This window comes from Nicotiana tomentosiformis, chromosome 1, assembly GCF_000390325.3.
Source record: "Nicotiana tomentosiformis chromosome 1, ASM39032v3, whole genome shotgun sequence".
Taxonomy (NCBI): domain Eukaryota; kingdom Viridiplantae; phylum Streptophyta; class Magnoliopsida; order Solanales; family Solanaceae; genus Nicotiana; species Nicotiana tomentosiformis.
In genome coordinates, this window is record NC_090812.1 from 99,131,354 (window position 1) to 99,145,965 (window position 14,612).

Sequence of the window (14,612 nt, forward strand, 5' to 3'; positions counted from 1 at the left end):
CGTGCAGATATTGGCTGATATTGTTGTTGTACTCGATGGTTGCCGGATTTGAAGATGTACCTGTGTTCTTGTTGTAGCTGCCTTTTGTTCATGGTAGCCTTAGACTTATAAAAGCTCTGTTTATGTACTATTCAAATATATTATGTATTTATTTCATCTCTGCCTTGTACATTCTATTCTTAGAAACTCATGATTTGTACTACCAGTTCTTGGGGAATGTATAAGATTAAGATCTCTATTTACTTAAATTGCTTTAATAATTATTAATGGAATTGGATAGTTGAAAGTTGGCTTGCCTAGCGGGTTGGGTTAGGTGCCATCACGACTAGTTGGATTTTGGGTCGTGATAATTCTCCACCACAGGGCTATACCCCGCTTGCTCCACATAATTTTGCATATAGTTATATGGGTACTGAGTCAGTTGTCACAGAGCAATGTGGTTATACGCCCGTCATCTACTATATTTGCTTCACCACCAGCTGGATTGCATCCATCTAGATTACAGCCACCCAGATCGCAGCATGGGTCTGGATAGCAGCAGGGGTCTAGATCGCGTCCATCTTCATCAGCGATCCCGTTTTCCTCTCCACGGAGTTCGTTTACTAGCATTTCTAGACTTCGTCTTTGGGATAGTAACGCTGAGACAGATGACTCCCATTCTACGCACGCTTTAGATTCACCGGAGCATGATGATCCAGAAGAAGTGCGATATGATCGTTATCATAGGATGATCATCAGGCCTGAGGGCAAGCATCTGAAAAGGGTGGCTCTTTGCACTGTGTGGGTGCAAGGAGCATGGAGACTGCGAGGAGACTACTGGTAATTTCTTATAATTAAAATATTTAAATATATTTTTAGCTAACTACATTTATATATTTTAATTTAGTTAACATGGTTTATATTTGTAGGAAACAAAATATAGGAGAAAGATTACTCAGGATGAGTTCTTCATGGAGACTCACATCCGAAAGAAAAGGCACCGACAGATCCAACTAGATGGGTCGAAGACCGAGCGAAGACTAAATATGTAAGTTTCATAACTACTATAACCTGAAATTAATGTTTATAATATTATATAGTTAATAATTTTCTATCTTCTAAATAAAAGGTCTCTACAAGACTACTGTAGAGGAGTACACTCAGAGCTTGCCACCGAATGAGCAAGGCGAGCGACCTTCCATTTCAGACGAAGAAGCACAGAAGATATGGTTGGATGTTGTCGGGTCCTAAAAAGGGGATAGAATACGGCATTCCAGAGAGATCATTTCGGCGCTACAAGGCTGGATTGCAAGGTATAGGGACTTCCGTCCAGGGCGAGGCACTTGATAGGTTGACTCTCTAGGCTATGGAGAAGAAGATCGCAAAGTTGTCAGTAAAGCTTGAAGATGCAAAGGCTAGAGAAGAAAAGAGAGATAAACAATTTGATACCCTTCAAGGTCAGGTAGAAAAGAGGGACGAACAATTTAATGTCCTTCAAGGTCAGCTGACCAATCTTCTTGCTAGTGGTGCTTTCTCGATTCCCCGGTCTCGTGAGTCTTCCCCAGATGCTAATCCTTCTCGTCGTGATCCTTCGAACCATGCTGACGATGAAGCTTCTAGTAGTGAAGATGGAGATGATGTAGTACAAAACACTCATTGAATGATGTTTGAACTTTTAACTTGTGAAACAATTTATTGTCGGATATTTTAAAACTCAATAAATATTGTTAATATAGTTTTGATAGTTGTTGTTATTGTTGTTGTTATTGGTTGAAAGGTCTGCGTACACTCCACCCTCCCAGACCCTTACTGGGTTGTTGTTGTTGTTGTTGTTATTGTTGTTGTTGTTATTAGTTGAATGACAACAATGTAATGTTGTCATTATAGGTGATTGGTTGTTGGCAGGTGATGCAACGGTAAAACAGTTGTATTATGCCAAATATTTACCCGAAAACCGACCGCATACCGACCGAAGTCGGTCGACAACGTTAAAATAAAATTTTCAGAAATTTAAAATTACCGAGTCGGAATTTTTAATTTTTAACTTTAAATATTTTAATAATACCGATCGATTTCAGTCAGAAATGAGCAATTGTTTTTTAAAAAACATTAAGAATCAGATCGATATCGGTCGATAATTTAAAAGTATTTTCAAGAATACTGACCGGTAAATTTAGTTTGTGTCAGATTATTTGGTCAAAGTGCGTTGAAAATTACCGATCGACTTCGGTCAGAAATATCGACCGTATGCAATCGCCTGGTATTAGCTATCATTATTTTTTCACCAATCCAACCGATTTCGATCTATTTTTTTTTTTGGACGCTTTTTTATATTTTTCCAGTAGTGTCAAAATCATCAAAGAAGACATACAAAGAACCTCTGCGACTAGTAAAGAAAACATGTGAAAAAGTGCTCTTGTTCCGAAGATTTTGTTTTGTTTTCTCTATGGTATTTCACGTGGATTTTCATCAATTTCCATGCTACTATCTTTCTTTACTCACTCTCTCTCTAATTTATAGGTTAAGAAATGTGCTTTTGATACTTCAAAATAAGTGTCTTTAACACTTCAAAATCAAAAATGGGGGAAAAGAACGAAATCCAAGAATCGCCAAACTCTACTCTCTTTGGTCATGAAGTTCTTGATCCTTGAAAATAAGAGACAAAAATGCTTTATTGCAAGAGAAATTTACGGAGAAGATGTGTAAGAGAAATATTTTGCAAGTTTAAGGGAGAAAATGTGCGTTAACCCAAATTTTATTAAGATTGTTATCCCACCCTTTAATTATACTAATATTATATAGTAAATTTATCCTAGTAAACGGGAATGTACTTCTTATAAATCAAGTGGAGATAGAGAGATTTCTCTTTGCCTACTAACAAAACAATTAAAAAAAGAAAATAAAAGCTTCACAATAAGTTGACACCATAGAAATTTAGCAAAAGGAAAAAATAATTATCTTTTTGCATTGAGGAACCAATGAAACTCAGTATAGTTATTAGCATCATCAATTCATACACGTACGTCAAATCTTTTCCAAGAAGAAACTCATTATTATTCAAAATTCAATTGGAGAACTAATTGGACAATATAAAAGTATAAAGATTTGATTAAATTTCATACACATGTACGAAATCATATACAAAAATTTTAAAGTGAACAACTAAAACTCATGGAAGGAAGATCCTGTGTTTCCATGAGCATCCATGATAATTTTTTGAGAACTCCATTTGTAATAATTTCAAATGGCTATAATTCTCATCAGCAAAAATAAAATGCTAGACTTGAAAGAACCTAAGAAGACAAATACACTTCCGCTTTCAAAGAATGAAACATCTAATGGAGTATCCATTAGATTTTATATCTAAAAATAAAATCAACAATTAAATTTATTTACTTGCCTAAATATTGCAACTAATTAATAAACAAAGAATAAAAAATTGAAGAAAAAGTTCATTGTCATGCTATTTGCACACTAAACTTCAAAGCAACATTAAAATATGCTTATGTTTTTGTAATGAGAAGAAGATGGGAAGTTATTCACAGAAAATAAAAAAAGTTTACACTTACAGAAAACATCATCCACCTATACACAATATTTTTCCAGTACAGGCACATCATTTGCTTTCCAATTATCCACCGTGAGATAGGAGGACAAAGACTTTGTTCATCCCTAAAGTAACCCTATCATTGCTAAAGTAGCCGAGGCTATTGTCCAAACTCCCTAAATGCATAAACAAAGAGCACAATGCTCAATACTGTTATCGAAATATTATGATCTCTACCCACATAAGAAATAAAAAAAATTACGGCTGTCAAGAAAAGCAATAGTTTCGAAAGCAAAAGTACCAAAACATGATAAAACTTGAAAAACCAATAATCTTTGATGATACGATCTATAAATGCTAATCTCACATTTATTCCTTAAATATAAGGGGAGATAAGGAGTTCAATGAGTGGAAAGAAGAATGAAGAAAACAGTTATAAGAGAGTTAAACCATTGAAATGAAGGGGAAATATAGCGAGGTTTTTATGCATGTATACAAGATCGCATACCCTATTATAGAGCGAGAGTTTTTTATTTTTCAAAGTTTTCTTCAAAACAAAAGAAGTTAATTAAAGTAGAAACACTGCTAGAAAACTGTCAAAAACCGTCCACAGAATACCGACCGAAATCCGTCGGAAGAAAAATCAACCAAAATCGGTCGAAAAATAGGTAAATTGATTGCAAAAATCAAAAAAAATATTTCTCACAAAGATATCGACCACCATCGGTCGAAAATAGTGGTCCCACAATAAAGACACACTGCTATGTCTGCCACATAACAATTTCGACCGATGTCGGTCGGAAATTGGTCAATCTTTGACCAAGTCCTGGTCATACTTGCATATTATCTACCAAAATAAGCTTTAATTAAAAAAATTCAAGTATACCGACCGAAATCGGTCGGAAATTTAAAATTATTTTTTTCCGTCCACGGTCAATTGGTTTTTTTAATATAACAAAAATTATATATATAAAATTTACTGATATTGTTAGATTATTTTTTTATTTACAATATCTACATGCATTTAACAATACTCTCTCTCTCTCTCTCTCTCACACACACACACACACTTATATATATATATATATATATATATATATATATATATATATATATATATATATATATACACACACACATACACATACACACACACAATAGTCTTGAATGTATTATTCTCGATCACCTTATTGGTACTTTGCTCGGATACTTCATCAGTAGATCATATAAAAATTCAATTATATTCGATTAAAAATTACGATAACACATTTAAAAATAACGTGTATAGTTCTATAAGATGTAGTATTATATTAATACTTAAGTTTTAGCAACAACAACATATGTATACATATTAATGATATATATATTGTAACGACCCGACCAGTCGTTTTGAGTGTATTAGCCCCAACCCCCCTGTTTGTTACCTTCTTTGTGTTGTATTGTGGTTACATGACTTGCCGAGAGGTTTGATTTTTGGTTTCAGAGAAAAATGGGACACATAGTCCTTAAATTGGGTGCAAGATTTGGGTGCAAGATTTGAGTTCAATCAGAATTGATTCGATAGATTTCGGCATCCGATGTAGAAGTTAGAAATTCTAAAGTTCATTAGGCTTCAATCGATGCGCAATTCATGTTTTTAGCATTGTTTGATGGATTTGAAGGCTCGACTAAATTCGTATGATGTTTTAAGACTTGTTAGAGTGTTTGTTAAGGTCCCGTGGGGCCTCGATGTGGTTTCAGATGGTTAACAGATCGAGTTTGGAACTTAAAGAATGACTGAAGTGCACTAGTTCTGGTGCAATCACACCTGTGCAAGTTTGATCGCAGGTGCGAGCTCGCAGAAGCGAGAGGGCGAGCGCAGAAACGGGACCCAAGAGGGTGGCCAGTGGTCGCAGGTGCGACGAGGAGGTCACAGAAGCGGAGTCGCTCCTGCGGAAGGATGATCGCAGAAGCAGATAGTGAGAAAAGCTGAGGTGGTCAAGGTTCCGCAGAAGCGGACGAGTGGGTACTGAAGCGCTTCCGTAGGTGCGGATTTTGGAGCGCAGGTGCGAAGTCTTGGAGCTTAAGTGAGCTCCGTAGATACGGCAGTTCCTCTGTAGGTGCGGTACCGCAGAAGCGGAATTTCTGTCCGCAAAAGCGGAAAGTATTGGGCAGAAGGTTGAAAATCGAGGGTTTGCCATTTTCTTCATATTTTGAGATATAGAGCTCGGATTGAGGCGATACTTTGAGATATTTTCAGAAAAATTATTGGGGTAAGAGTTCCTAACTCATTTTTAATTAAATTCCACTAATCTATCTTCGATTGCTTTATTTAATTAAGGATTGGGGTTGAAAGATTGGGGGAAAAGGTGTAAAAGTTCTTAGACCGAATTCTTGAGTTTTTAAATGTTAAATGAGATCAGATTTGAATAGTTCTTGTATGGATAAACTCGAGATAGAATTGGTGTTCAATTTGTATAATTTTGGTCGGGTTCCGAGACATGCGCCCGGGTCAACTTTTTGGAGCGATTTTTTAATTCTTTATTAAAGTCGTAGTTTCATCATTTAAATTAGTTTCTTATAGTTATATTTATAGTATATAATTTATTTTGCTAGATTCGAGTCGATCGGAGTTGGAAAATCGAGAAAAAGATATTCTTATTGATTGATTGAGCGAGGTTTAAGGTAAGTGACTCGTCTAACCTTGTGTGGGGGAAATTTTCCTTAGGATTCGGTATTGTTGTGATATTTTGTGATATGTGAGGGCCGTGTATGCGAGGTGATGAGTGCGTACACGGGCTAAATATTGAAATTCCAATTTTATTTAAGTAGTTTCCTTTTTATGCTTTAACTGGATTATTTTAGCCTATATAGTTATCATGTTTATCCTATTTCACAAATCTACTTGTCTCATCTCTTATTTGCAACTTGTACTACATGCTAAACTGAATTACCCGCTTTCTTGATTCCATATTTCTTATTTCATTGTGGGATTCTTTACTTGAAATTGCTATCCTTGTGATATCATTGTTCTAGTTGTTATGTTTTGGTTTCCGTGATTTTTGTTGAGATGACTGTTTGGTTGTTGCACGAGGTTTCTGTCGTGTGGTTGTTATTGTTGCACGAGGTCTCTGCCGTACTTTTGGAATTATTGATACGCATGAGGTTGTATAAGGTATGGGTGTTGAAATACATGCGGTGTGATAAGGTGGGCTTGATACGCGTGGCCAGTAGGGGAACTACTAGAAGTCATGCGGTGTGATAAGGTTGGCTAAAATGCGGGATTCTATTTACGGGAAATAATTTTTAAAAACAAACTATAAAAGCTCCCGCGGTGATATAAGAAAAGATTGTGAGATATTTACCTTTGGGACTACGAGGCGGTACCTCGGGAGTGCCCCTGTTAATTTCCTCTATTTGTGTATTGTTGTTGTTGTTGATGTTGTTCCTTAACTTGTAAGATATGCTTTTCCATTCATGTTGTACTTGTCTTCCTTTGTTTCTGTGTTTTTACTTTCTGTAAATCGTCATTGTTTCACTTCTCTGTCATTTCACTATATTATTATATCCTCTGCCTTATTTTTTATTATTTCCAGTAAGTTCTGCCCTGACCTCGTCACTACTCTATCGAGGTTAGGTGTGGCACTTAGTGAGTACCGTTGTGGTGTACTCATAGTCTCATACTACGCTTCTGCACATCTTTTTGTGCACATCCAAGTACTGCCTATCAGACCAGGTACCGGTAAGAGAGTTCGTACGTGGAGACTTCAAGGTACATCAGTCAGCGTTCGCAGACCTCGGAGTCCCCCTCTGTCTTTATTATATTATTTCCTTATCCTCATTAGACTCTTATGTATAAGGATATTTAGCAATTCTCTTTAGAGCTTGTGACTTATATCTACCAGGTTTTGGGAGTTGTTTATACTTGAGTTGCCGTTTTAGTTATTACAGTTGTTGATGTTTGGGGTTTTAGCTTAATATTTCAGTTATTCTGCATTCTTGTTAGGCTTACCTAGTCTTAGAGACTAGGTGCCGTCACGATATCCTATGGAGGAAAATTGGGATCGTGATATATATATATATATATATATATATATATATATATATATATATTAATACTTAAGTTGTAGCAATAACATATGTATACATATTAATGCTATATTAACATATGTTATATTAATACTACATGTAGGTCAATAATCCAAACAATGGTGTTAATCAATTTTTGAAAGATATTTCTTGGGGACCAGCACCTACGGTTACAACTATGTCTAAGTATTTTGTGAATGGTTATAAATTTCACAGCAAGGAATGCTCCAAGTATAAAAAAACCAATAATAGTGGGGTGTGTGTTAAAGGTGGTAAAGGCAACCATGATAGGAATAATGATTATTATGGTGTGATCAAAGAGATTCTAGAATTATCATATTCAGGTTGGCCAAATAAGAAGATCATACTTTTTCGATGCAAGTGGTTTGACTCAATACCTAGAAGAGGTACAAATGTACACTCGTTGTACAACATAATTAAGGTTAATAAAAAAAGAGGGTATGATTGCTATGATCCTTTTATAATTGCAGAAAAAGCGAGACAAGTGTATTATGCTCCATATCCATTGCGGAGGGATAAGGCTGATTGGTTGGTTGTAATCAAAACTAAGCCTGTTGGTAGGGTTAAAGTTGAGAATGTGCTAGATGTTGCTTACCAAAACGATACCTCAAGTGTTAAACAAATGGTGGATGATCAGTTAGAAAATGACTTGGAGCATCCTCAACGCATATTAGAAGAAGTTGATATAGAGGAAATAACAATCATAGAAAATGAGGATGAAGAATCACCTGATGAAAATGAAATAAGTGAAGAGGAAGAATTTTCGGACGAGGATAGATACTTCGAAGACGACTAGAATATTAGTTTTTTTCAAGCGCTCTCAACTTCTATAGATTTATATTCTCAATTCTAAAAATTTCTTTAATTTATACAGATGACCGGTAGGGGTCGAGATAGGTCTAGGAAGGATAAGAGGCCTATTGATCATGAGGATAATGCCACACCCTCGCTTTCTTCCACTCCACACTTGCATCCCTCCGCTTCTGATGGCCGGCACCAATCTTCTATGTACACATCGTTTCCACCACATCCATCTACTCATCAGACTACCTACCATTCTCCCTCCCAACAGTATTCTTACCATTCTCCACCATAGGGCTATACCCCGCTTCCTATACATGATCCTGCATATAGTTACATGGGTCCATCGAGTCAGTAGTCACAGGGCCATGTGGTGATACGCCCGTCATCTGCTCCATTTGCTTCACCGCTAGCTGGATCGCATCCATCTAAATTTCAGCCACTCGGATTGCAGCAGTGGTCTGGATCAGAGCAGGGGTGTAGATCACATCCATCTTCTTTAGCGACCTCGTCTCCCTCTCCACGGAGTTCATCTCCTAGAATTTCTAGACTTCGCCTTCGGGATAGTAGTGATGATCCAAATGCCTCCCCTTCTGCGCACGCTTCAGATTCATCGGAGGATGATGATCTAGAGGAAGTGTGATATGATCGTTATCATAGGATGATCATCAGGCCTGAGGACAATGGGTAAGATTTATTTATTACTTTGTTTTTGAAGAATTATAATAGCTAGGATTGTTTGTTTAATGTAATTGCTATGTTGCAGGTTCATACCTAGTCATCAGACTACAAAGATAATCACTGAAGCTCTTGGCCGGTTATATGATACACCCTATGCGACTTGGAGTGAATTTCCACCTGAGCTCGTGGAGCAAATTTTTAACCAATTTAAGGTTTTAATACAATTCTTATCTATTTAAGCATTATATTAATACTATTTTCATCTAACATTACACACTTCATTTGCAGACTAAGTGTGGCTGGAAGGACTGGCATAACAATGTCATTCTTGCAAATTTTGAATTCAAATGCCGTAAGAGACTATCTGATTCCTTCTATTATACTCGGAAGAAGAGCAAGAAACCTTCATGGGATCTACTGCATTTATGGGAGGATCTGTTGAGGCAGTGGACCACTGAGAAATTCGAGAAAAGGAGTGAACATGGAAAGAAGGCCTGAGCATCTGAGAAGGGTGGCTCCTTGCACTGTGTGGGTGCAAGGAGCATGGGGACTGCGAGGAGACTACTAATAATTCCTTAAGATATTTAAATCTATTTTTATCAAACTATATTTATATATTTTAATTTAGTTAACATGTTTTATTAAATATGTAAGGAAAAAAATATGGAAGGAAGATCACTCATGATGAGTTTTTCATGGAGACTCACATCCGGAAGAAAAAGGCACCGACAGATCCAACTAGATGAGTCGAGGACCAGGCAGAGACTACATATGTAAGTTTTATAACTACTATAACTTGAATTTTATGTTTATAATATTATATAGTTAATAATTCTCTATCTTCTAAATAAAGGGTCGCTACAAGACTAATGTGGAGGAGTACACTCAGAGCTTGCGACTGAATGAACAAGGCGAGCGACCATCCCTTTCATACGAAGTAGCGCAGAAGATATGGTTGGATATTGTCGGTGGTCCTAAAAAGGGGATAGCATAAGGCCTTCCAGAGAGATCATTTCGGCGCTACAGGGGTGGACTGCAAGGTTTAGGGACTTCTACCCAGGGCGAGGCAATTGATAGGTCAACTCTCTCGGTTATGGAGAAGAAGATCACAAAGCTGATAGTAGAGTTTGAAGAGACAAAGGCTAGAGAAGAAAAGAGAGATAAACAATTTGATAGCCTTCAAAGTCAGCTAGAAAAGAGGGACCAACAATTTAATGTCCTTCAAGGTCAGCTAGCAATTCTTCTTGCTAGTGGTGCTTTCCCGATTCCCCGGTCTCGTGAGTCTTCCCTAGATACTAATCTTTCTCATCGTGATCCTTCGAACCATGCCGACGATGAAGCTTCTAGTAGTGGAGATGAAGATGGAGATGATATAGGACAAAACACTCATTGAATGATGTTTGAACTTTTAACTTGTGAAACGTTTTGTTGTTGGGTATTTTGAAACTCTTCAAATATTGCTAATATAGTTTTGAATGTTGTTGTTATTGTTGTTATTGTTGTCATTATTAGTTGAATGACATCAATGTAATGCTACCATTATAGGTGATTGGTTGTTGGTAGGTGATGCAGCTATAAAAAAGTTGTATTCTGCCAAAAACTTACCCAGAAAATCGACCGCCTACCGACCGAAGTCAGTCGGAAATGTTCAATTTACCGACCGACTTCGGTCGGAATTTTTTTATTTTAAATTTTAAATATATTTAATATTATCGATCTAGGTCGGTCGGAAATAAATAATATTAAAAAATAAATAATTAAAATTCCGACCGAATTCGGTCAGTAAATTTATTTTGTGTCAGACTATTTGGTCAAAGTACGTTGAAGATTACCGACGGACTTCGATCGGAAATATCGACCGTATGCGGTCGCCTCGCATTAACGACCATTATTTTTTCAACGAATTGAAAACGATCGAAATCGGTCGGTTTTTGTTCAACTTCAATCGATTTTGGTCGGTTTTTCTTACACTTTTGCTAGTTTTCTAGCAGTGAAAGTATTATAAAAAGAACACACTGGCAACTTGCTGATAGAATAAAACAAAACAATTGTAATTTGTATCTTTTATCTTTTTTGTTTTCCTTTTTCTTCTTTGTTTCCCTTTTCTCTCCTCCCTAGAATTTTCTTTTCGTTTTTCCCACTTCTTTCCTTATTCGTTTCTTCTATTTTGTTATGTTCTTCTTTTTTCACCCCTGTAGTTGTTACTTAACTTTAAAAATATAAATTATTTTTTTCACAAAAATCAAAATTATATTCTCAGGTAGGATTATAAAAGAGGTAAATAGGTACCCACTTTTATAACAAAAGAGAAAAAAGAAGATTCTTTTTAGAAGCTATACAACAAATTGACCTGAACTCACAGCAAGAAATCATTCAATGGCATTTTTTTCCTTGCATCAGTCAAAATTTTATTTTATACAAACAAAACTACACTACTTAAAAATTAAGGAAAAAAAATTAAAAAGTGAAAAAGGAAAAAGACGGAGTAGAAAGAAGAAGCCAGTTACTCCTCCCAAAAAAAGGTAACGATCAATGTAACAATTATCCTCATAATGGATTTGAAGAATGCACTTGCAAAACAGCTTTAACAATATCTTCAAATCCAGGAAATTTATACGCCGACCAACCTGCAAAAACATAAAAAACCTATATCAATAAATACGAAAAATCATAAACTAAAAAAGAAACTCCACAAACTAACAGGAAAAAACCTCAAACAAAGATCAAAAGGACAACATCTCCAACTAAAATCAATTTAAGTAGGAAACATAAACAGGAAAGAGTAATAAAATTAAGAAAGTAGGAAAGAATAAAGAAAGAGCAGAAAACATTGATCAAAACTATAGAACGTAAATAGAAGGAAGAGTGGGAATTTGAGGGAAAAAATGAAATATAAAAGCGTCTTCAATTACGCCTATGCTATATCCGGTACACAATAATTGATTTTTTACTCTTTGTTTTCACACCGATTAAGAAATTCACCCTTTAATATTAATTAACAATAAAATTGACCATATTAGCCTTTACTATCTCTTTACATAAATATTCCTAACACATACTCCAACTAGGGCTGCTTATCGGGCAGATCAGACGGATATTTACACTTAACGGTTTGGTTTATCGGTTATCATCTTGTAAATGTACTAATCCGCTAGCTGATGTTAGGCCAGAATGTTATACTTTTAGCACGTTACTCGCCCTATATTTTATTGGTTTAGGGAGTTATTGTGCGATAATTGCGCTAAATTGTGTTGTTTTATGTGTAGGAACATCGGAATAAATTATCGAATGAAAGTTGCACAAAAAGAGGACAAAAACACAAGAAAAGAGCCAAAAGCATCAAGTACCCAAATCGTGCAACAGACCAGGCTTCCCGAGGTCTATAACCAGGTTGACCGCGCTACAGACCAGGCTTCGCGAGGTCTATAGCCAGGTTGACCGCTCTACAGACCAGGCTTCGCGAGGTCTACAGTACGGTAATTAAAAGTCGCGGGGTTAAAAGACCCCAACCCAGATTTGGACTGGGGGATTGACATTAATACTCTCCAAACGAGTTATTCTAGGGCTGAACATGATTTTGGAGAAGAAAAAGACTGCAAAGCACTATGGAGCAAGAATCAAACGAGTTTTCCCTTCTTTTATCTCTTTACTTTGTAGTTTAATGTCTTTGAACATTATGTTAATTGTTGTTGTATTTATAAGTAGTTAAATTCTCTTACCTAAGGTTTGATGGAACCTATTGGAGGATGATTTTCTATTATGTTTAATATAGATTTGCCTTTGATTTTTCTATACTTGTTCAACTATATTTTCATTGTTGTTAATTGAAGAGCTCTCAATTAACCGGCCCTACTTAGTATGTATATTGCTCGAGAGAGGGAGTATACATTTAAGTAGATGTTGAACAACAACACTCCTAACGTAGTTGAGAGATCGATACAGGGGATTTAAAGGTGAGATTAGAGATCACAAAGCCTTGGTGCGATCGTAATGAGCGGTAAATTAGTGTCAGCTAGCGTAATTCGAGAGAATATGTCTAGTAAATTGTGGTAGTTGCTTGAAAGAGAGCTACGGCAATTAAAGTACTCACGATTGGTAGAGAATATTTAGGCAAATTCATAGAAAATATAGCGGAAAAGATTTCGACAATAGGGGAAATCATAACCTTAGACTTTTCCAAATCTTGTCTACAATATTTGCTTTGTTAGTTATAAATTACTGCATTTTTAATTACTTTGATCTTAGTTAGTAAGCTCTCAAATCGTTATATAATATTTCTGAAGGTTGATTACTTGAATTCGTGCAAAACTATTGGATGTAACTAGTATATTATTTTCCTGTGGGATTTCACTCCGGACTTGTAAACCGAATTATATTTGCAACGATCGCTAGACCTCTTAGGAGGCATAGTTGGGCGTGATCAAATTTTGGCGTCGTTACCGGGGAAGCAACTGTGTTATTAATTACAGCCAGAAGAATTTCTAAGATTCTTAGTTTAGTCAATTTTTTCCATTTTACTTCATTATATTGAAATTCTAACATTTGTAGTCTTGTTGGTTATAGGTGTATGCCTAGAAACTCCTCAAAAACTGGTGAATTGTTTGAAGCATTACCGGATCCTGAGAAATCTTTCAAGGCATTAAATCGTGCAAACAGGAAAGACAAATAACAACAACACCCAATAGAACAAATTGAATTAGACATGGATGATGTTTCGAGTAATCAAGGCAATCGAAACAATATGAATGACCCGAACAATCAGGGTGTGGCACCTTTTATGCCAGAAGCAGCTTTATATGATTGGGCACAACTCACCGCTGAAAATTTGGCAACTGCAATTGCAGTCCCTCAGATATAAGCGTAGTCATTTCAAATCACAAACAACATGCTACATCTGTTGCAAAATAATGGACTGTTCTCCTGGTCTTGCATTGAAGATCCACAGCAGCAACTGAAAATGTTTCGGTCAATTTGTGTCACGCAAAGGCAACCAAATGTGACACCGAAAGCAATAAGACTGTTGTTGTTTCCATTCTTAATGACAGGAGAAGCCCAGACTTGGCTTAATTCACTCCCCATAAATTCAATCACCACTTGGGAGGAATTAGTCAAGCAGTTTTTGAATAAGTGTTACCCACCTAATAAGATCGCCAAGCAAGTTGATGAAATATTGAGCTTCAGGCAGAAACCAGCTGAAACATTACAAGAAATATGGGAGAGGTTTAAAGGTATGATGTTAAGTGTCCACATCATGGCATTATAGATCAGATGTTGGGACGACGGGTTTACATGGGATTGGCAGATAGCTTGAAGGCCAATTTTGATGCTTCAGCAGGTGGAGCATTTTTTAGCAAGTTATTTTGAGAGTGGAAGGTCCTGCTAGATAAAATGGCTCAAAACTCAGGATGGATGACAATAGACACTACAATCACCATTATAGTTCACTCAGTAGCATTGGACCCGAACAACTCCATAGCCAAGAATATGGCTACTCTGATGACACAAATGAGTATCC

At 36.3% G+C, this 14,612-nt stretch overlaps 1 non-coding gene across 1 annotated transcript; it reads right to left on the reverse strand.

Moving 5' to 3' along the window:
- Positions 1-14,249: 14,249 nt before the first annotated feature.
- LOC117274303 (small nucleolar RNA R71) lies at positions 14,250-14,355 on the reverse strand. Its single transcript, XR_004504414.1, has one exon. It is a non-coding gene; the product is annotated as a small nucleolar RNA R71 (small nucleolar RNA).
- Between the last annotated feature and the right edge of the window lie 257 nt (positions 14,356-14,612).